At 49.0% G+C, this 24,764-nt stretch overlaps 1 pseudogene; it reads left to right on the top strand.

Annotated features, from left to right (window-relative positions):
* The first annotated feature begins 7,308 nt into the window (after positions 1–7,308).
* On the top strand, positions 7,309–20,350 carry LOC142909552 (putative RNA-binding protein 46 pseudogene; annotated as a pseudogene).
* Positions 20,351–24,764: the final 4,414 nt, after the last annotated feature.

Here is a 24,764-nt window from a genome sequence, read left to right as displayed (position 1 = left end):
TTAATGCACCTCAGAATCCGTGAAACCTTGCTGACACTAAAGCGTTGACTTCTATTGGCCCTTGGTGACGGACAAAGTATACCACATGGTAAAAGGTTGTACTGATTGCACACCCCGCAAGCCACCAACGAGGCAGGCCCAGCCTCCGTTACGATCTATCACGGTGTCTCATATCAATGAGCTCATCGCACTGGACATTCTCGGGCCGTTCCCTGCCACTCAGAGGGGAAACAAATGTATCCTGGTCGGGGTAGAATACCTGTTCCGGGGGCCGGTGGCATCGCCTCTGCCAGACCAGCCAGCCGCATCCATTGCGGACACGTTCTTGCACGGCTACGTCATGGACAAGGGGGCTCCTGAACAACTTCCTGCAGACCAGGGGCGGAATTGTTCTTCTCGATTGTTACGGGAGGTGTGCAACTCCCTGGGTGCAAAAACAAATCAGGACCCTGCCCCACCATCCTCAGACGGACGGGGTGGCGGAGCGCTTCCACAGAACCCATACGTCCACGTTGTGCCAACGGATCAATGAGGCGAACTGGGGTTTGCACATTCCCGGTGTCCTGCCCACTATATAGCATGGCCAATTAATGCCTCAACAGGATTCTCCCCGTTTTACCTCGTGTATGGGAGGGAGAATGAGCCACCCATGCAAGCTCAGCCGGGCATGGATTTGGGAGGGAAGAGAGCCGTCATGCCCATGCAGGCCACACTCGGGCGTTTGACGGAGGCGTGGGAGGCGTCTCGGGGGAATTCGGCCAAACGGCAGGCCGCAAACGAGAAGCCGGTGGGACCGCGGGAGGTCCAGGACCCCGTGGACCACTGGGGCTAAGGCGGGGCCGCATTTTCCCCAGGTGCCCTTGGGTACATCGCCTAAATTACACCGAGCGTGGCAGGGCCCTGTCGAGGTGATCGAGGCCAAGGGGCCGCAGCGCGTCCGTACGCAGGTCGCTTGCCGCCGCTGGTTTGTGCCTCCGTCGTGGTTAAAGCCCCCCCCTACATCCCGCCACATGTAGACGGTTCGTCTCCGGCTCCAGAGCGGCGGGTGTCTGATGCGTCCGACGTGCCGGGGCGGGTGAGCCCGGAAGTTGTGCTTCAGGAGGATTCTGCTGCGTCGCCCGCAGGATCCCATCACTCCCTGTGATGGACCACGTGTGGAGGCCGGGTTGCCATCTTCTCCTCCAAGGCAGGGGCTGCGCCCATTAGGCCATCTGCGTAATGTCCCAGTGGTCCCCAGCGCGCAAGTTCCTGCTCGTGATGGGGGGACTGGCGGCGATGGCTCGTGCAAAGAGTTGCTTCGGTCCGCTGGACCGCTCCCTCCTGTCATTCAATTGTGTTCCCACGCCGTCTGGCGGGTGGTCGCAGCCGCGAGCCGGGCCGTGGCTTCTGGTTGATCCGTCGGAAATTGTTACGCTTCCCTCGCGGTTCAGGGGTTAATCGTTAAAAGGGTTTTTGTTTCGAACGTTCGGTAGCCCTCCCTGTTAGGTAAATTGCGTTAGCGCACATTCCTGTTAGTGTTAGCCCTCCTTACGGTGAGGGAAAAAAAGTATTTGATCCCCCTGCTGATTTTGTACGTTTGCCCACTGACAAAGAAATGATCAGTCTATAATTTTAATGGTAGGTTTATTTGAACAGTGAGAGACAGAATAACAACAACAAAATCCAGAAAACGCATGTCAAAAATTTATTTGCATTTTAATAAGGGAAATAAGTATTTGACCCCTCTGCAAAACATGACTTAGTACTTGGTTGCAAAACCCTTGTTGGAAATCACAGAGGTCAGACGTTTCTTGTAGTTGGCCACCAGTTTTGCATGTTCGGTCGACCTTTTGAAGACAGAATATTTGAAACTCAAAATAGTTTTTAGCAACCACCAAATAATTTCCTCTGAACCTTAACCTGAACATCAAGTCGAGCGTTGGGGTTATGCTCCCTAGGTTTTACGTAAAACTCCATATCGGCAATCTAGTTCTACCCTCCACACATTTTGCACCGCTTTTAATCAACGCGCGCCCAGCGACAATCGGCGCGTTCAGCAAAGGCAACTTCAAACGTGACGTTAAAACAATCACCGTCAACAAATGATAACCGTCGAACGACGATGAAGGGTGTCAGTTCAATCCCCGGTCGGGGGTCGACTCGGCCCGCCATCGTCACCGTCGTCGACACCTCCCGGCCGTCGCGAAGCGAGCACCACTTTCTGCGAGTGAAGTCAACCAGCCCCACCGTAGGAACGAGGCGGCCTTCGTGTCCACAAAGAACACAATCTAGTTCTACCCTCCACACATTTTGCACCGCTTTTAATCAACGCGCGCCCAGCGACAATCGGCGCGTTCACCCCTCTCCCGCTCCGGCCCCCTCGCCGGCTCGCAACGGCGGCGACCGCCAACGGCGGCGGCCATGCGACGTCCGAGGCGACCGAACGCAAAGAGGCGGAAACCTCCTCAGGGTTCCAAGCGGAGACCTGGGGACACTTGGAGGCATTCAATCAAGATTCTAGGTTTTCGTGACTGCAGGGGAGCCACACCCTTTGGTTCTTTCGGTAAAAGTCATCACGTAGGTATAAAGTCAGGTAGGTATAAAATAAAGTAAATTAAATCACGTGACGTTTCGGGTGCAACACGACAAGCGTCCGTCATCAGGTGGGACAACCACAGCAAGAGACAGTTGCTGAAGTGGGCAAAAGGGTTGCCGTGACAAGAGGCTACGTAGGTAAGAGAGGGAGGAGGAGCCAGGGAGGAGAGATAGAGAGGGGGGTGTGGGGGTAGGGGAGTGGAGTGCTGCTAGAGGGATTAGGAAACTAGCAAGGAAATGCCGGGGGGGGGGGGGGGTGGGGGGGGAGTGAGCGGGTCAGGGAGTGGGAGGCTGAAGAAACTGGAGATGCGGATATGAAGGCAACACCATAAAGCAGTTAAGGTTTTACCTGGTTAATAACATCCTTCCAATGATTGCTCAATTTGTATCCATCTTCTCAGTTGAAGTTATGTCTATGTTTAGATATCTGGATGGCTTCATGAACAAACCTTTGATAGTGGTTTGCAGAGTACCTTGGTCTTGGAAAAAAACTAAATCATGAGAGCCCACAGCGTTATAGCAATGGTCAGCCACGGCTGAGGTATTGGTTCTGCCGTGTTTCAGATCTGACTTGTGCTCGCGAACACGGTCCGAGATATGTCGTTTCGTTTCCCCAATGTAACAGCCACCACAGGTGCAACTTAGTTTGAAGACTCGAGGATATTGCATGTCAGGAATGACATCCTTCACCGATGGGATTAGATCACGGATTTTGTGTACTGTACTGAATCGGACCTGGATCTTGTGTTTAAGATTTTGGAAATATTTTTGGTAACGCCTGCTATGTATGGTAACGTCATGGTGTTGATCGGCGTCTCAGGGGGTTGTTTCTCCATGGTTGGAGAAACAGCTTTGCGAATAATACGGTCCGAGTACCCATTCCCTCATCAAAACACTACACCATAGGGCCCACTGTATTTCTGACCAACACCACCTAGCCAGTGAACTGGAACACGTACACCAGGCCCTCAAGATGAATGGGTACTCGCAAAGCTGTTTCTCCAACCGTGTTTCTCCAATCATGTTTCTCCAACCATGGAGCAACAACCCCCTGAGACGCCGATCAAAACCATCACGTTATCATACATAGCAGGCGTTACCAAAAAGTTTTCCAAAATCTTAAACAAACACAAGATCCAGGTCCAATTCAGTACAGCACACAAAATCCGTGATCTAATCCCATCGGTAAAGGATGTCATTCCTGACATGCAATATCCTGGAGTCTACAAACGAAGTTGCACCTGTGGTGGCTGTTACATTGGGGAAACGAAACGACATATCTCGGACCGTGTTCGCGAGCACAAGTCAGATCTGAAACACGGCCGTGGCTGACCATTGCTATAACGCTGTGGGCTCTCATGATTTCGTTTTTTCCGAGACCACGGTACTCTGCAAACCTTCAGGCTACTATCAAAGGTTTGTTCATGAAGCCGTCCAGATATATAAACTTAGACGTAACTTCAACCGAGAAGATGGATACAAATTGAGCAATCATTGGAAGGATGTTGCCTTCATATCCGCATCTCCAGTTTCTTCAGCCTCCCACTCCCAGCCCCGCCCACTCCCCCCCCCCCCCCCTGCATTTCATTGCTAGTTTCTTAATCCCTCTAGCAGCACTCCACTCCCCCTACCCCATGCCCCCCTCTCTCTATCTCTCCTCCCTGGCTCCTCCCCCCCTCTCTTACCTACATAGCCTCTTGTCACGGCAACCCTTTTGCCCACTTCAGCAATTGTCTCTTGCTATGGTTGTCCCACCTGATGACGGACGCTTGTTGTGTTGCGCCCAAAACGTCACGTGATTTAATTTATTTTATTTTATACCTACCTACGTGATGACTTTACCGAAAGAACTTGGAGACATCACGACACCAAACAGCACGGTGCGAAGCCGAGACGCTTGGAGCGAGCCGCACACCTACACCCCCTCCCTCCCCCCCATGGTGAACTGGCCTCACCCATGTCAGAGTGAACCCCCTCCCTCCCCCCCATGGTGAACTGGCCTCTCCCATGTCAGAGTGAACCCCCTCCCTCACCCAGTGCCCGCCCCTCCTGACCCCCCCCTCCCGGAATGACGATTCCATCTCGGCGTCACGACCTGTCTCAGTCGGTCCATCCACTCACCCACCCTCCCACCCCTCTCCCTGCCCCCTCCTCCCTCGGCTCTCCCTCCTCCCCCCGCTCCACCCCCCGCCTCCCTCCCCGATCTTCTCTGCGCCTCCTCCCTCGCCCGTCCCCCCACCCCTCCCTCCGCTCCCCCCGCCCCTCCTCTCGCCGCCTCCTCTCTCACCCCCCCTCCCCCCGCTCTGCTCCTCCCCCCCCCTCTCCCCCCCCGCCCCGCCATGCCCCCCCCGGCGGCCGTCCACGCCTCCTCCGCTGGATTGAAGTAAACGTTGACCCCCCGGCTCACGAGCTCCCGTCGCCTCTCGGCGAACCTCTGGTTCATCGCATGCTGCTCCCTCAGGAAGGCGTCGTGCTCCCTCGCCTCCCTCGCCCGCTCCGCCGCGTCCCTCTGCCTCGCTCGTTCGCTCCTCTCCCGCCTCGATTCCCCGCGGCCCGTGGCTCCGCCGGCGCCCTCCGGGTGCCGGCCCTCCCTGGCCAGTGGCCGCCCCCTGTCGGGGACAATCAGCTGCCTCAGCCTGGCCGAGATGTCGGTGATCCTTCTCGGGTCTCCTCCTCCTCCGCCTCCTCCGCCTCCTCCGCCTCCTCCGCCTCCGCCGCCGCCTCGGCCCCTGTCCATGGCCGGCGGTTGTCACCGCTCGGATTCTCGCTCGGCCCTCCTGTGTCACAAGCAGTGGGTCTCTGTGAGTGTGGGTCTCTGTGGGTCTCTGTGAGTGTGGGTCTCGGTGGGTCTCTGTGAGTATGGTTCTCTATGAGGGTTGGTCTCTGTGAGGGTGGGTCTCTGTGGGTCTCTGTGAGTATGGGTCTCTGTGGGTCTCTGTGAGTATGGGTCTCTGTGGGTCTCTGTGAGTGTGGGTCTCTGTGGGTCTCTGTGAGTGTGGGTCTCTGTGGGTCTCTGTGGGTATCTGTGAGTGTGGGTCTCTGTGGGTCTCTGTGAGTGTGGGTCTCTGTGGGTCTCTGTGGGTCTCTGTGAGTGTGGGTCTCTGTGGGTCTCTGTGGGTCTCTGTGAATGTGGGTCTCTGTGAGTCTCTGTGAGTAGGGGTCTTTGTGAGTGTGGTTCTCTGTGAGTATGGGTCTCTGTGGGTCTCTGTGAGTGTGGGTCTCTGTGGGTCTCTGTGAGTATGGGTCTCTGTGCGTGTGGGTCTCTGTGGGTCTCTGTGAGTATGGGTCTCTGTGAGTGTGGGTCTCTGTGAGTATGGGTCTCTGTGGGTCTCTGTGAGTGTGGGTCTCTGTGAGTATGGGTCTCTGTGAGTATGGGTCTCTGTGAGTATGGGTCTCTGTGGGTCTCTATGAGTATGGGTCTCTGTGAGTATGGGTCTCTGTGAGTGTGGTTCTCTGTGAGTATGGGTCTCTGTGGGTCTCTATGAGTACGGGTCTCTATGAGTGTGGTTCTCTGTGAGTATGGGTCTCTGTGAGTATGGGTCTCTATGAGTATGGGTCTCTGTGAGTATGGGTCTCTATGAGTATGGGTCTCTATAAGTGTGGGTCTCTGTGAGTATGGGTCTCTGTGAGTGTGGTTTTCTCTGAGTCTCTATGAGCATGGGTCTCTATGAGTATGGGTCTCTGTGAGTATGGGTCTCTGTGAGTATGGGTCTCTGTGGGTCTCTATGAGTATGAGTCTCTGTGAGTATGGGTCTCTGTGAGTGTGGTTTTCTCTGAGTCTCTATGAGCATGGGTCTCTATGAGTATGGGTCTCTGTGAGTATGGGTCTCTGTGAGTATGGGTCTCTGTGGGTCTCTATGAGTATGAGTCTCTGTGAGTATGGGTCTCTGTGAGTATGGGTCTCTGTGGGTCTCTGTGAGTATGGGTCTCTGTGGGTGTGGTTCTCTGTGAGTATGGGTCTCTGTGAGTATGGGTCTCTGTGGGTCTCTATGAGTATGGGTCTCTGTGAGTATGGGTCTCTGTGAGTGTGGTTCTCTGTGAGTATGGGTCTCTGTGGGTCTCTATGAGTATGGGTCTCTATGAGTGTGGTTCTCTGTGAGTAGGGGTCTCTGTGAGAATGGGTCTCTATGAGTATGGGTCTCTATAAGTGTGGGTCTCTGTGAGTATGGGTCTCTGTGAGTGTGGTTCTCTGTGAGTCTCTATGAGTATGGGTCTCTATGAGTATGGGTCTCTGTGAGTATGGGTCTCTGTGAGTATGGGTCTCTGTGGGTCTCTATGAGTATGGGTCTCTGTGAGTGTGGTTCTCTGTGAGTATGGGTCTCTGTGAGTGTGGTTCTCAGTGAGTCTCTATGAGTATGGGTCTCTATGAGTATGGGTCTCTGTGAGTATGGGTCCCTGTGAGTATGGGTCTCTGTGGGTATCTATGAGTATGGGTCTCTGTGAGTGTGGTTCTCTGTGAGTATGGGTCTCTGTGAGTATGGGTCTCTGTGAGTATGGGTCTCTGTGGGTCTCTGTGAGTATGGGTCTCTGTGGGTGTGGTTCTCTGTGAGTATGGGTCTCTATGGGTCTCACTCAGTGTGGGACCTTACCTGGTCAAATTCAAATGCTTGTGATGTGATGTGTGATGATGATGGTTGGCTTGGATCACACGGCCTACGCGGAGGGTGGGGGGATGCGTGACGTCATCAGGTGACATCACAGATGTGACGTCACCGCTCACTTGCCGTGACTAATATTAATATATACAAAAGTCTATTTTTATACTTGTTGCATTGTGTACAGTCTGGAAGCTACCCAGGTGCCAAATTTCAAGTTTGTTGCATGTTGGAAAGTAAGCTAAACATTTCGAACAAACACACATTCACAAATTTCCCTTTTATACATCATAAACTGTATATTATGTGTGTATATATAAACTGTACATTACGTGTGTATAAACTGTATATTATGTGTGTGTATATAAACTGTATATTATGTGTATAAACTGTATATTATGTGTATGTATAAACTGTATATTAAGTGTGTATATAAACTGTATATTAAGTGTAAATAAACTGTATATTATGTGTGTATGTAAACTGTATATTATGTGTGTGTATAACCTGTATATTAAGTGTATATAAACTGTATATTATGTGTGTATATAAACTGTATATTATGTGTATATAAACTGTATATTACGTGTGTATATAAACTGTATATTACGTGTGTATATAAACTGTATATTATGTGTGTATATAAACTGTATATTATGTGTATGTATAAACTGTATATTATGTGTATATATAAACTGTATATTATGTGTGTATATAAACTGTATATTATGTGTGTATGAACTCTATATTATGTGTATATGAACTGTATATTACGTGTGTATATAAACTGTATATTATGTGTGTATATAAACGGTATATTATGTGTATGTATAAACTGTATATTATGTGTATATATGAACTGTATATTATGTGTATATATAAACTGTATATTATGTGTATATAAACTGTATATTATGTGTATATAAACTGTATATTATGTGTATATAAACTGTATATTACGTGTATATAAACGGTATATTATGTGTATGTATAAACTGTATGTTATGTGTATATATAAACTGTATATTATGTATATATAAACTGTATATTATGTGTATATAAACTGTATATTATGTGTATATAAACTGTATATTATGTGTATGTATAAACTGTATGTTATGTGTATATATAAACTATATATTATGTGTGTATATAAACTGTATATTACGTGTGTATAAACTGTATATTATGTGTATATATAAACTGTATATTACGTGTGTATATAAACTGTATATTACGTGTGTATATAAACTGTATATTATGTGTATGTATAAACTGTATATTATGTGTGTATATAAACTGTATATTATGTGTGTATATAAACTGTATATTACGTGTGTATATAAACTGTATATTATGTGTGTATATAAACTGTATATTATGTGTATATAAACTGTACATTATGTGTATATATAAACTGTATATTATGTGTGTATATAAACTGTATATTATGTGTGTATATTAACTGTATATTATGTGTGTATATAAACTGTATATTATGTGTGTATATAAACTGTATATTACGTGTGTATATAAACTGTATATTATGTGTATATAAACTGTATATTATGTGTATATAAACTGTATATTATGTGTATATATAAACTGTATATTATGTGTATGTATAAACTGTATGTTATGTGTATATATAAACTGTATATTATGTGTATATATAAACTGTATATTATGTGTATATATAAACTGTATATTATGTGTATGTATAAACTGTATGTTATGTGTATATATAAACTGTATATTATGTGTATATATAAACTATATTATGTGTGTATATAAACTGTATATTATGTGTGTATATAAACTGTATATTATGTGTGTATATAAACTGTATATTACGTGTGTATATAAACTGTATATTATGTGTATATATAAACTGTATATTATGTGTGTATATAAACTGTATATTATGTGTGTATATAAACTGTATATTATGTGTGTATATAAACTGTATATTACGTGTGTATATAAACTGTATATTATGTGTGTATATAAACTGTATATTATGTGTGTATATAAACTGTATATTATGTGTATGTATAAACTGTATATTATGTGTATATAAACTGTATATTACGTGTGTATATAAACTGTATATTATGTGTGTATATAAACTGTATATTACGTGTGTATATAAACTGTATATTATGTGTATATATAAACTGTATATTACGTGTTATATAAACTGTACATTACGTGTATATATAAACTATATTATGTGTATATAAACTGTATATTATGTGTGTATATAAACTGTATATTACGTGTGTATATAAACTGTATATTACGTGTATATATAAACTGTATATTATGTGTGTATAAACTGTATATTACGTGTGTATATAAACTGTATATTATGTGTATATAAACTGTATATTATGTGTGTATATAAACTGTATATTACGTGTGTATATAAACTGTATATTATGTGTGTATATAAACTGTATATTATGTGTGTATATAAACTGTATATTATGTGTGTATATAAACTGCATATTACGTGTGTATATAAACTCTATATTATGTGTATGTATAAACTGTATATTATGTGTATATATAAACTGTATATTATGTGTGTATATAAACTGCATATTACGTGTGTATATAAACTGTATATTATGTGTATATATAAACTGTATATTATGTGTGTATATAAACTGTATATTATGTGTGTATATAAACTGTATATTATGTGTATATATAAACTGTATATTACGTGTGTATATAAACTGTATATTATGTGTGTATATAAACTGTATATTACGTGTATATATAAACTGTATATTATGTGTATATATAAACTGTATATTATGTGTATATATAAACTGTATATTATGTGTGTATATAAACTGTATATTATGTGTATATATAAACTGTATATTATGTGTGTATATAAACTGTATATTATGTGTGTGTATGAACTGTATATTATGTGTGTATATAAACTGTATATCACGTGTGTATATAAACTGTATATTGACGATGACGATGATGACGATGCCACGTGTCTATTGATGACGATGACGACGATGCCACGTGTCTACTGATGACGATGACGACGATGCCACGTGTCTACTGGTGACGACGATGATGACGATGCCACGTGTCTACTGATAATGACGATGCCACGTGTCTACTGATGACGACAATGATGACGATGATGACGATGCCACGTGTCTACTGATGACGACGATGATGATGCCACGTGTCTACTGATGACGACGATGATGACGATGCCACGTGTCTACTGATGATGACGATGACGACGATGCCACGTGTCTACTGATGACGACGATGATGACGATGCCACGTGTCTACTGATGATGACGATGCCACGTGTCTACTGACGATGATGACGATGCCACGTGTCTACTGATGATGATGATGACGATGCCACGTGTCTACTGATGACGACGATGATGACGATGCCACGTGTCTACTGATGACGACGATGATGACGATGCCACGTGTCTACTGATGATGACGATGACGACGATGCCACGTGTCTACTGATGACGATGATGACGATGCCACGTGTCTACTGATGATGACGATGATGACGATGCCATGTGTCAACTGATGACGATGATGACAATGCCACGTGTCTACTGACGATGACGATGATGACGATGCCACGTGTCTACTGATGACGATGATGACGATGCCACGTGTCTACTGATGATGACGATGATGACGATGCCATGTGTCAACTGATGACGATGATGACAATGCCACGTGTCTACTGACGATGACGATGATGACGATGCCATGTGTCAACTGATGACAATGATGACGATGCCACATGTCTACTGATGACGACGATGACGACGATGCCACGTGTCTACTGATGACGACGATGACGATGCCACGTGTCTACCTGATGACGACGATGATGACGATGCCACGTGTCTACTGATGACGACGATGATGACGAACGCCGACGAACGGCGGCAGTCGCCCGACTCGGCACAGGGACTCACCAAACGTGGCGGCAGTCTTAGCGACGCTTTGCACGCGGCAACTTCTTCACGCAAACAGCCACCCCGTCTACAACACGCGGCAGGGGCAACGATCAAGCGGGCAGCAGCAGTCAGTCAGTCTCTCTCTCTCTGTGTGTCTCTCTCTCTCTGTCTATCCCTGTGTGTCTCTCTGTGTCTCTCTCTGTCTATCCCTCTCTCTGTCTCTGTTTCTATCCCTGTCTCTCTCTCTGTCTATCCCCGTCTCTCTCTCTGTGTGTGTCTCTCTCTCTGTCTATCCCTGTGTGTCTCTCTGTGTGTCTCTCTCTGTCTATCCCTCTCTCTGTCTGTGTCTCTCTCTGTGTCTATCCCTGTCTCTCTCTCTCTGTCTATCCCCGTCTCTCTCTCTCTCTCTGTTTCTCTCTCTGTCTATCCCTGTGTGTCTCTCTGTGTGTCTCTCTCTCTGTCTATCCCTCTCTCTGTGTCTCTCTCTGTCTCTGTGTCTATCCCTGTCTGTCTCTCTGTCTATCCCTGTGTGCCTCGGTGTCTCTGTCTCTCTCTCTGTGTCTCTGACTGTGTCTTTTGTGTTTTTCTCTGTGTCTCTCTCTCTGTGTCTCTCTCTCTGTCTATCTCTCTCTCCGTCTCTGTCTCTCTCTCTGTCTCTCTGTGTGTCTCTCTGTCTATCTCTGTGTTTCTCTCTCTGTCTGTCTCCCTGTGTCTCTGTCTCTCTCTGTTTCTCTCTATCTGTCTCTCTGTGTCTCTCTATCTATCTCCGTCTCTGTCTCTCGCTGTTTCTCTCTGTCTCTCTGTGTCTCTCTCTCTTTGTGTCTATCTCTGTGTCTCTGTCTCTCTGTGTCTCTCTCTCTGTGTGTCTCTCTCTGTCTCTCTCTGTGTGTCTCTCTCTGTGTCTGTGTGTCTCTGTCTCTCTCTCTGTGTGTCTCTCTGTGTCTCTCTCTGTCTCTCTGTGTCTCTCTCTCTGTGTCTCTCTCTCTGTGTGTCTCTCTCTGTGTCTCTCTGTGTGTCTCTCTCTGTGTCTCTCTGTGTGTCTCTGTGTCTCTCTCTCCGTGTGTCTCTCTCTGTGTGTCTCTCTGTGTGTGTCTCTCTGTGTCTCTCTCTGTGTCTCTCTCTGTGTGTCTCTCTCTGTGTGTCTCTGTCTCTCTCTGTGTGTCTCTCTCTGTGTGTCTCTCTCTGTGTCTCTCTGTGTCTGTCTGTGTGTCTCTCTGTGTCTCTCTGTGTCTCTCTGTCTCTCTCTGTGTCTCTCTCTGTGTCTCTCTCTGTGTTAAACTTCGCACTCAGATCGTCAGCGAGGCGACTGCGACCCGAGCGGTTAGCTCGGGTCGCATTGGGGCGGGGGGAGGGGCCAACCAGCGAGGCAACGCCGCGATTGGACAGAGGGAGGAGGAGGGGGAGGGGCCTCTATCACTTCCCCAACGAGGCAAAGATTGTGAATATTAATTCACGTTTTGGGGAAATGGCAATTCTTCGTACAGCAGAGAGATCTCTCCGGAATTATTTAAGACAATATTTGGGCATTGAGGCTTTATTCATGGCAGAGAGCAATATCCCTTCTTTATTAGAGATGTATTTGCGGTTAAAGTAAACAATTAAACGAAACTATATATACTTTTTATTTTACCAGGAAAAGCTGTAGTAGTGTACAGGCCCTTTTCACAAGCGACCTGGCCAGAAATGATAGCTCAGCTAAATGTCTTCTTACGCGGAAATTGACAGAAGCCGAATATCTTCTTTGGTTCTTTCGGTAAAGTCACCACGTAGAATGAGAATAAAATTATAAATTGATAAAATAAAATAACACAATACAATTCTCACGACGTTTCGGCCACAACACAAGCGGCCTTCAGGTGAAGGGACGAGACTGTCTGGCCGAAACGTTGTGATAATTTTATTGCGTTATTTTATTTGATCAATTTATTATTTTATTCTCATTCTACGTGGTGACTTTACCGAAAGAACCAAAGAAGATGAATCCTTGCAGTCACGAAAGCTTTAAATCGACAATTTAACCTTAAAAAACCTTCGGCGCAAGCCCTTGAAACTTACCTACAAGCAAGGGGTCCACTGAGCTGTTAGCTTCTCTTCTTTTAGGAGCGACCTGTCCACAAATGATCGCCCCTCCAAGCAAGCGGCGTGTTGTCGCGTGGACAACGTCGGCAGCCAAACGCCGTGAATGCGCCGTGGTGATGTTGACTTTAAATGTGGGGCGAAAAAACCGGAGGGCCCGGAGAGAAATCCACGCGACCATGGGGAGAGACGCAAACTCTAAATATACAGCAGCAGCAGCAGGCGTCAGGGTCGGGATCGAACCCACTACCTCCTGTAGACCAGGCGACGTAGTTAACATCTCGTGTGTGACACGTGTCTCAACACACACGCGAGTGAGGACACACACACGGAATACACACACACACACACTGGGGAACAAACACACACACATAAAACACACACACACGGAACACACACACGGGACACACACGGAACACACACACGGAACACACACACGGGACACACACACGGGACACACACGTAACACACACACACGGAACACACACACGGAACACACACACGGGACACACACACGACACACACACACAGAACACACACACGGAACACACACACGGGACACACACACGTAACACACACACACGGAACACACACACGGAACACACACACACGGAACACACACACGGAACACACACACGGAACACACACACCGAACACACACACACGTAACACACACACGGAACACACACACGGAACACACACAGGAGACACACACACGTAACACACACACACCGAACACACACACGTAACACACACACACGGAACACACACACCGAACACACACACGTAACACACACACGGAACACACACACGGAACACACACACACGGAACACACACACACGGAACACACACACGGAACACACACACGGAACACACACACACGGAACACACACACACGTAACACACACACACGGAACACACACACCGAACACACACACACGGAACACACACACGGAACACACACACCGAATACACACACACATAACACACACACACGGAACACACACACACGTAACACACACACGGAACACACACACGGAACACACACACGGAACACACACACGGAACACGACTGGGTGAGTGGGTGAGTGTGTGGGTGGGTGAGTGTGTAGGTGAGTATGTGAGCGACTGGGCGAGTGATTGGGTGAGTGAGTGTATGAGTGGTTGGGTGAGTGGGTGAGTGTGTTTCTGGGTGAGTGTGTGGGTGGGTGAGTGGGTGGGTGAGCATGTGAGTGAGTGAGCGACTGGGTGAGTGGGTAGTGAGTGTGTGGGTGAGTGTGTGAGCAACTGGGTGAGTATGTGGGCGACTGGGTGAGTGAGTGTGTGTGTGAGTGAGCTACTGGGTGAGTGGGTGGGTGTGTGAGTGTGTGAGGTGAGTGTGTGAGCGACTGGGTGAGTGTGTGAGTGAGTGAGCGACTGGGTGAGTATATGGGTGGGTGAGTGTGTGGGTGGGTGAGTGTGTAGGTGAGTATGTGAGAGACTGGGCGAGGGATTGGGTGAGTGAGTGTATGAGTGGTTGGGTGAGTGGGTGGGTGGGTTAGTGTGTGAGTTTCTGGGTGAGTGTGTGGGTGGGTGAGTGGCTGAGTGAGTGGGCGAGTAAGTGAGCGAGTGGGTGGGTGAGTGGGTGAGAGTGTGGGTGGGTGAGTGTGTGAGCAACTGGGTAAGTGAATGTGTGTGTGTGAGTGGGTGGGTGAGCGTGTGAGTGAGTGAGCGACTGGGTGAGTGGGTAGTGAGTGTGTGGGTGAGTGTGTGAGCGAGTGTGTGAGCAACTGGGTGAGTATGTGAGCGATTGGGTGAGTGAGTGTGTGTGAGTGAGCGACTGGGTGAGTGGGTGGGTGTGTGAGTAAGTGTGTGAGGTGAGTGTGTGAGCGACTGGGTAAGTGAGTGTGTGTCTGTGAGTGGGTAGGTGAGCGTGTGAGTGAGTGAGCGACTGGGTGAGTGGGTAGTGAGTGTGAGTGCCGGACGGGTAACTCTGTCGTGGACAGTGCTGTGGGGGGAGGTCCAATTTCGATTGGCTCCTCCCCTCATGGCATCTGTGTCCACCACAGGGGCTAAACGGGGGCTCTGGACGGGTGCGAGGGGCTGGTAACCCCTCCACCTTCAATTAATTACCACTAAACCACGAGTTAAACTGAAATATGTAACTAATAAGCTTGTGCCGGAGGCCCCGGGGGCCAGGCGTCTATGACGTCTCCTGGCCAAACCCCAATTGGCGGAGCCAGGAGATTGAATATCTACCCTCGGGGCTCCTCCATAAACAACGAAAAACCACTACGGGTGGCCACGTGGAATGTTCGAACGCTCACTGCGGAGGAGAGGCTGCCACTCCTCTGTCGGGAGCTGGACCGGTACCGCCTGGATCTATGTGACATTCAGGAGGTCCGGTGGACCGGTTCTGGCTCCTGCCACCATGAGGGGTGGACAGTCCTCTACTCGGGGCAGCAGACTGCCAAACAACAGGGTGTGGCTCTTTTGAACAAAAGAATGAAGGGGGCGTGGGAGCATGGCGGTGAGGTGTGGGAAGTTGTAAGCCCCAGGCTACTTTGGGCTCGCCTTCCCATCAACCGGAGGCGAGGAATGGTGGTCGTGGTTACTTATGCCCCCACCGAAGATGAACATCCGTGGAGGGATGCAGGCAAAGCCGATGAGTCAGATGCCTTCTATGACCTCCTGTCACAGGTGCTGGCTAAAGTGGCCCCTCGGGATAGAGTCATCATGTTGGGTGACTTCAATGCCCGAGTTGGTCATGATGCTGGCACTTGGTCTGGAGTGATTGGAGGGCATGGACCAGATCAGCTCAATAACAACGGTAGGAGGCTGCTAGATTTTTGTGCAGCCCATGGGCTTGTAATTACCAACACGCTGTTCCGGCATCGGCGCATTCACACAACATCATGGATGCATGCCGGGTCCAAGCAAGAACATCTGCTGGACTACATAGTGACGGACCAGCGGATGCGAGCCCATGTCCTTGACACCAGGACCTACCGTGGAGCTGATCTGCCCTCTGACCATCGACTAGTCATCTGTAAGATGCGCCTGCCATTCTTCTACTCCGGTGGTGGGTGTACACCCAGGACCCCATTCCAACCTAAAGTGGCCTGATCTCAGTTATCTGATGAAAGTTGCAAGCGAGAATTTAATCATTGCTTGTGGCTGGGATTGGCATCGTCCCCGACTCCTCCTGATGTCGAGGGTAAATGGGCGAGGTTTAGGACTGTGACTCATGCAGCTGCAATGGCTGCTTTGGGCACGCGGTCCAGACCTCCCCAGAGACCCTGGCTGACAGAGGAGGTGTTCAGGATGGTTGAGAAAAAGCGACAGGCCCACTGTCATCGGCTACAGAATCCCACGTCAGAGAATGAGGAGGCTTACCGCAGCCTTCGCTCGGAGGTTCGGAGAGCCGTGAGGCGCTGCAAGGATGGGTAGTGGTCGCGGGTTGCTGAGGAGATGGAGTCTGCCTCAGTGGCCCGTGATCACAAATTTCTATTTAACTCCATCAAAAAAGTAACCTGCAGCACCACACCTATTACCATCAGGAGAAAAAACGGTGATCCAATCTCCGACCCCCATGAACAGGTTTGCAGATTTGCTGAGCATTTCTGTGAGGTCCTGGGGGAGGGAAAATCCCTCAGCCAGGAAAACATCGTGGCACAAAGTGAGGATGACCCTGCTGAGGCTGCGGTGCCTCAAATATTGGAAGAAGTCACCCCCTGTGAGTGGCTGGCTGAGGTGTCATCTGTTGAGGAAGTACTGAGGGCGATCCGGAGTCTGAGACCAGGAAAGGCAGCGGGCAGAGATGATCTCCAAAGCGAAATGCTGAGGGAGGGTGGCGTTTGTGCACTGACTGCCCTATATGACATCATAACAACAGTCTGGACCACTGGACGGGTTCCGCAGGATTGGAAGGATGCCCTGGTGGTCCCCCTTTTTAAGAAGGGGGACCACCGGCGGGCAAGGCTGCAATGGCTGGGTCATGTAGCCCGCATGCCCAGCCACTGCATGCCGAAACAGCTTTTGTTCGGCCGGATCGAGGGGGCTAAACGGGCGCAGCCCGGGCTAGAGAAGAGATGGAGTGATGTGGTACGGGAGGACGTGGAGCTGAGTGGACTTGCCGATGACTGGTACCAGCGGTGTCAAGATCGGCCTCTGTGGAGGAGGCTCGTGAAGGACGCTAGTGGGCAGTTGGAGGTAGTCGCCCTCCAACAACAACGGAGGGTGGAGGAATGACGCTCACCACAACGAGCGGAGCGCCGGGTGGCTAAAGCACAGCAGGCTGGCACAGTAGGGGGCACAGGTGGTGCATCAGCCAGTCATCTCAGTCAGTCGACCCATGGCACCTGGGTCTGCCCCGTGACCTGTCAGCGGGCGTTCGACACTTCACGTGGCCTCAGGGTGCACATAGCCTGGCACAAGCGTCGTGGTGACGTCACCGCCACTTAGTGGTGAATGGCGGTTGTTGTTGTTGAGGTGAGTGTGTGAGCGACTGGGTGAGTGTGTAAGTGAGTGAGCGACTGGGTGAGTGTGTGGGTGGGTGAGTGTGTGGGTGAGTGGTTGGGTGAGTGGGTGGGTGAGTGTGTGAGTTTCTGGGTGAGTGTGTGGGTGGGTGAGTGTGTGAGCGACTGGGTGAGTGATTGGGTGAGTGAGTGGGTGGGTGAGAGAGAGTGAGTGGCTGAGTGAGTGGGCATGTGGGTGAGTGAATGGGTGAGTGGGTAAGTGAGTGGGTGGGTGAGTGTGTGAGCGACTCGGTGAGTGAGTGCGTGGGTGGATCAGTGAGTGGATGAGTGAGGAGGGGCACTGCGGGGTGGGGGAGTGTACAGAGGGTGAGGGGTAATGATTATTATACAAGGCGGTACTAAAGTCAGGACACAGTTTCTTGGGTTTATCTTTAAGTTTATTGTGATTTTGCGAGTTTATATAGGTAGCTCTGCTTAAACGTGTCTCTCTCTCCATCCGTCTCCACTCTCTCTCTTCCTCTCTTCACTGCTGGCCTGTAGGTTTGGGCCGAGCGAGTTCCTGCCGGGGTTTTGGCTCTTCAGGAGTTGATTCCCCCCGTGGCTTTGTCGGCACGAGGCGACCGCGCGGAGTGTCAAGGGCTCCACCGGGCCCCAAGCCGCTGCCCCAGCACCACCGTAGCAGCCAAACCACCGGTGCTCGGCATGGCCTCTATGAAGGTCTTGCTGGACCTCATGTTGAGCACGGGGTACAACATTGTCCAGGTGAACGGACAGAGGAAGTTCGGACCGCCACCCGACTGGCAGGGGCCCCCTCCCGCCCGTGGCTGCGAGGTGTTTCTGGTGAGGATCCCGCGTGACCTCTACGAGGATGAGCTGGTGCCCGTGCTGGAGACGGTGGGGAAGCTCTACCAGCTCCGCCTCATGATGGAGCATAGCGGAGAGACCCGCGGCTATGCGTTCGCTACCTACGCGACGCTCGCCCAAGCCACGGATGCCGTCAAGAAACTCGACAAATTCGAGATCCGTCCCGGACGCCGCATTGCAGTCTGCTTCAGCGTGGACAATCGCCGCCTCTTCATTGGGGGGCTGCCAGAGGACAAGAAGCGAGCGGAGGTGATGATGGCGATGAGCGGTGCCACAGAGGGCGTGGCGGATGTCAAGATGAGCGTCTGTCGCTGGGACAAAACCCTCAACCGAGGCTACGCGTTCATCGAGTACGGGAGCCATCGCGCGGCCGCCATGGCCAGGAAGAAGCTCCTTCGAATCAACTTCCGGCCATGGGGCCGGACCATCAAGGTGGACTGGGCCATCCCGGAGTGGGAAACGGTGGCTGCGGCCGCGGCAACGGAAGACGCGGAGGAGGAGGCGGCGGTGCCAGACCTGCCGGAGCCGGAGTGCACGGCCACCGGCAAAGCCGCACACAGCCTGTTTGAGGGCTGGGGGGCACGTACGTGGCTGTGGTGGGTACCTCTCCACCTGCGGCCTATGCCCATTGCTCTCGAGGCGCTGCCGGAGGCGGCCATGCTGTCGTGGGAGGTGCGGCTGCGGATGCTGTGCCGGACCGCCGGCGTCAGCTACCCAATCTTCGAGCTGCACGCTCACTCGGAGCCCGGGATACCCGTGGGCCTCCTCTATAAGGTGTTGATTCCCGGGATGGGAAAAGGCACCGGCATCTTCCCCGCATTTCTGAGCTCCAGCGAGGAGGGAGCACGGGAGGTGGCGTGTCAGCACGCCTACAACATCCTCACCAAGGCGAATCCTCTGAGAATGTGCCCAGCCCCTGCCGCGACACCGCCTCCCAGCCGCCTCTTCCAGGATCCTTGAACAAAAAACTAATTCATGCGTTTGACATGTCAACGCCATTTCGTTTTGAAAATGTAGCGGAGAAAAATATATTTTGTTCACATCGCATTCTGTTTTGTCAATAATCTCTGTAACGTGCGCCTGCTCTGCAAGGCATGCATTAACCCCTTTCTGTCTCAATTTCATTCCCAGCATGCAATTCTCCAAGCCTCAGATTTTATAACATATTTCGCACAACTTTAATCCTGGTAAATATATTATTTTCTTTAAAAACACGAGCATTATATTTAGTCTATTGCATGGCTAAAGTATTCTAAGTAAAAATATAAATTGTATTAACCAATATTTGATCATCGCTATGATAAATATATTTATACCCTACAATATACAAATCTACATTGTGCTAATGTTTCAATTCTACTTTTATTAACTTACAAATATAGTGTCTAGGACACATTTTCAAAGAAATATTTTCATGTACCCAGACAATATTTGCAAGTGCCCACATAAAAAAAACTTGCAGACTGCATACGTAGCTACGACAACAGAATCCTTGAAGAAAAAACGAATTCAGGTGTTTGACATTTCGTTTTATACAGGAGAAAAATATATATATATTGTGCACATCGCATTCTGATGTCAAAACATTTGATTCTTTATAAAATTGAAAAACCCTTGAACAACTTTGCTGCACACGGAAATGTCCGTGCACCGCCTCGTTTCCACAGCTTCTATCCCAGTGCCATTTGTATTTCATGCACATACCGCTGTTAAGAGTTTGATGTTTTATTGATTTTCAATTTAGGTGTTTTTTTCCTGTAATGTTTTTTTGTTATTTTTTTAGTGGAAATAAAGTCCTGAAAAGTCTCTTCCTCTCTCTCTCTCCACTCTCTCGGCCGAGTCTCTGCCACTTCTGGTTCTGAGTGTCGCATGCTTGGGATCCTTCTTTCCCTCCTCTGTGGATTTAATTTGATATGCTGATTTACACGCCAACATATTTCAGACTTCCCTGTTTTGTTAGGGTATTATCCTGATCATTACCAACGTTCCCACGGCCAGGCACTTTCGAGTAACTTATTACCTTTTACCACAGCATCATAATATCATTTTCCTGGATCATCGCCTTCATAGCTTTGATCAATCACCAATGGTTTACTGGTTCGTTTTTGTATTTACTTATGCCACCCTAAACTTGGTTCGAAGCTTTCGTGACTGCAGGAATTAATCTTTGTTTTTTAGGTAAAGTCACGTATAAATAAGAAATAACAAAACAACATAATTATGTTTTGTTATTTCTTATTTATATGTGACTTTATCGAAAAAACCAAAGATTAATTTATGTCACCCTCTTTCCCCATGGGACCATGTGGCGTGAAGTTGTGTCGCACATAAACAGAATCTGTTCACATCACGATTTTCCGTATTCGACTGTCAGTTGCCATCCCAGGGGGCTATATGCACATTTGTCGACTCGGCAAATCGACATGATTTCGGGCTCCGTTGGGTCGCCCCTTTTGTGCTTTTGCGCGAGCCGGATTTCAACGCAATTCCCGATCCGTTGTGGTGCCACGGTCTTGGAGCAACTCTGCCGGCGCCTCGACTCCCCCGTGGCCCCCCACACCGAGCACGCACCTGCAGCGCCCGCACATAGCGTCCTGGCGGGGGATTGCCCGTCACGACGGGTTTTCATCCGAAGGGTCTCTGGGATGAAAGTCCCGCGGTTTCCCGGTGCCAGGAGAATGGCCGACCCTCGCAGAGCGAGTCACATTGCGGCGCCCCTGAGTTGGCTTCAAATTGTTTGGGCGCGCGAAGGTTTGCCGGGTCGGCGGCGACGAGTCGCACGCGACACTCCCCGCCTTCTCGAGCCGCTCGCGGCATCTGTGTGACGCCGGCGAGCGCCGCTACGAGGCGGCGATAGGCAAAGTTCCCTTTCGTCTTCGTCCCTCCGACTTTCACGGCGTCCGCGTGACGCCGTGAGCACGGCCGCGAGGTACGTGATGGGGCCTGCGAGCATTTGCGGACTTGGGTAGCGGTAGGCCTAGGCTCCGCTCGTAGAATATTCCCTCCGGGCGGTGCGGGGTTTGCGCCACGAATAAAAGTCAGCAGAGAGCATCGGTGTGGTGCGCGTGTGATTCCCGCGCGGAGCGGCTCCGTGGGCGGATGCGCGGCGAGAGCGAGGGCGGAGCCGCAGCCGGAGCTCGCGCGTTGAGATCATCGCCCGCAGGTGCGAGACCGTTCGGGCCCCGTGTTAATGATGGCTGCGGTGCGCGCGGATGCTCGTGGAGGTAATCGCTCGCCGGTGTAGGCGCTAGCGTGCCGCTGTCCGCTGCATTAGCGATAGCCGCGGTGCGCGCGGGGGTGCGTGGGTTTACTCCGTGCGGCCGTGAGCCAGCAGCACGAGTCTGTCCCTCGGAGAGGGCGCTGGCGCGGGGGGCCCCGATCGCTCGGTCGGCGGGGGACCGGCGGGAGCCGACCGACGCGGTGGAAGAGGCGGCGGAAGGGGCGGACGTCGCGCCCCACCTGCCTAGCGAGGGCGGTGGGGTGGACGTCGGCCCCCACACCGCCATGGCCCTGTACACGTTAAAGTATTGAGCACAAACTCAAGGAGCAGGGAAAATGGTAATGTTGCTTGGATTTAATTTTAATATCATTGCAACTGTATCGTTTTGATATGTTTTATTGAAAAACATTCACGTGCATTGGCATGTCCCTCTGTCTCAAACATTAATAATGTATCATCTGCAAATGTCCTTTAGCAATGTAAATGTTTGTTCAACATTGGTATGCAGCTTGAAGAATGACGGAGTCTTATAACTGAAGGCACTTTGGATTTTCAATCAAAATTTACAAATAATCCACTCTAACATAAACATGCTACATTCCAGCTAAAGTATAGTAGTATATTACTGTAAAGTAGTATGGTGTATAGCACAGATATTTTGCACAAACCCAGTGAGATGGGAGTGCTGCTTTGATGCATTACGCTTGGATCCGATCTCATGGATTCAATTCAGGCTAACCCCTAAGGGTACAATTTTATTTTTACAGTTTCAATCGGACCAAGTACCTGGGGAGGTTTATCCCAAGTCAACGTGGTTTAAAATCTGCCATGCTGAAATAAAATAGCTGGACGTTATTGCTTCTGACGTGAGTGCAGGACTCGCTATCCATGCCAAGGTGCGGAGGCTCATTTGGGCGACCAAAGGAATTCCGAATGCATGTTACAATCACGTTAGTTTCAGATGACTGGATTCATTGGTAGAGTGCTCCAACTTGGGCAGAGATTTCTGGCTGGAAAGTGATGTGATTAAAACGTTTGTCTCGCAGTTTTAAAGGTTGCAATTTCAAAATAAGGTTTGGGCATCAGAGCTCAATAAATTGAGTACTACTCTGTGTGAGGTTAACAGGAGTCATCCAATGGAGAGACTAGGCTACGCCATATAAATGTGGAATTTATATCAGTTGACAGGTCAAACGTACTCTTTGTCCTTTTTGGTCACTTTATTATTATAGCCTAGTGGTGTTTGTGTGTTTTAATCACAGAGATGGGGGGGGGGGCATTGCACCTCGCTACACCCATCCACTGCTGATGGTAGAGGTTGTGTCTGTGTGTGTACACACAGCCACAGTGTAAACACACAAAGTGTACACACACACACACATTGTACACACACAGTGTAAACACACACAGTGTACACACACACAGATTGTACACACACAGTGTACACACACAGTGTACACACACAGTGTACACACATGCACAGTGTACACACACACAGTGTACACACACACATAGTGTAAACACACACACAGTGTAAACACACACAGTGTACACAGACACAGTGTACACACACAGTGTACACAGACACAGTGTACACACAGTGTACACACACACACTGTACACAGACAGTGTACACACACACAGTGTAAACACATAGAGTGTACACACACAGTATACACACACACAGTGTACACACACAGTGTAAACACACACAGTGTACACACACACAGTGTACACACACAGTGTAAACACACACAGTATAAACACACAGAGTGTACACACACACAGTGTAAACACACAGAGTGTACACACACAGTGTAAACACACAGAGTAAACACACACAGTGTAAACACACAGTGTACACACACAGAGTGTACACACACAGTGTACACACACAGAGTGTACACACACAGTGTACACACACACGCATTGTGTACACACACACACAGTGTACACACACATTGTGTACACACACAGTGTACACACACACAGTATATATACACACACAGTGTACACACACACAGTGTACACACAATAATGTCCACGTTGTTGTTGTAGCTGAGTCCACGCACCCAAGGGAGGGAGCAATGTAAAATGAATCTAAATCAACTTAAACTCCAACCCCGGTCTGTGACCTCACCACTCAGCATTACTTCATCGGCGTGAAACGCCAGGAGGAGGTGTACTTCGCTAGGAACGTCATGTCTCCAAGGTATTACACCGCGCTCTTGAGCGTGACGTCACCTCCGCTTGTGTCACTGCCGATTGCGTTCCAGTGCCAATCCTTATTTGGGCAAAGCTACGCCCAGTGACGGCATGCATTAACATAATTTATTCGTTAAAGCCGACGAGTTCATTGGCCACGCCACATGGGACGAGTAACATTAACATAATTTATTCTCTATTTAGTTACGGAGCCGCTCATTGTGGGAGAAGCGTGTATCGTTCCCCGGATGTGACGTCATGTCACCTGCTGCCGCGTGACATCGCGAGGTAACACTGCACTGAAATCCGAGGTGAGAACTTCTCATTGCGATTGTGGTTATTGTGGTAGTGGTGGTTGTTGTTTACCAAGGTAGAGCTTCGCTCTCTCTCGTAGGATGTCAGTTGAGTAGCAGCGAGCATGGGAATCGATGTCCAGGTTGGAACTTTACAACGCGGGGCGTAGCCACGCGGGGCCTTGCCTCCTGCCCTCGCCTGATTGCGTTTACTTTAATTATCTCGCTTAAGTTTAATTTGTCTTCACCCGGCTCCCCACTTTGTAACTTTGTTTTATTGTCAATATTCACGCAGTTTTTATTTTCTTTTGTTAGCAGGCCAAGCCCGCTTGAGCTGCTATACCGCTCTTGTTATCAGAAGCGACCTGCCCACAACAACACAAGGTGAGGCTTTGTCAACGTGTGTGAATGTTTTGACTTAAAACTTTGGTGACTGCAGGAATTAACATTCTTGGTTCTTTCGGTAAAATCACGTAGATAGAAAATTTAATAAAAATAACAT

Source organism: Petromyzon marinus, unplaced genomic scaffold, assembly GCF_048934315.1.
Source record: "Petromyzon marinus isolate PM22_M1 ecotype Great Lakes invasive population unplaced genomic scaffold, UKy_Petmar_22M1.pri1.0 PM_G_Scaffold_126, whole genome shotgun sequence".
NCBI classification, from domain to species: Eukaryota; Metazoa; Chordata; class Hyperoartia; order Petromyzontiformes; family Petromyzontidae; genus Petromyzon; species Petromyzon marinus.
This window is presented reverse-complemented; position numbering and strand designations above follow the sequence as displayed.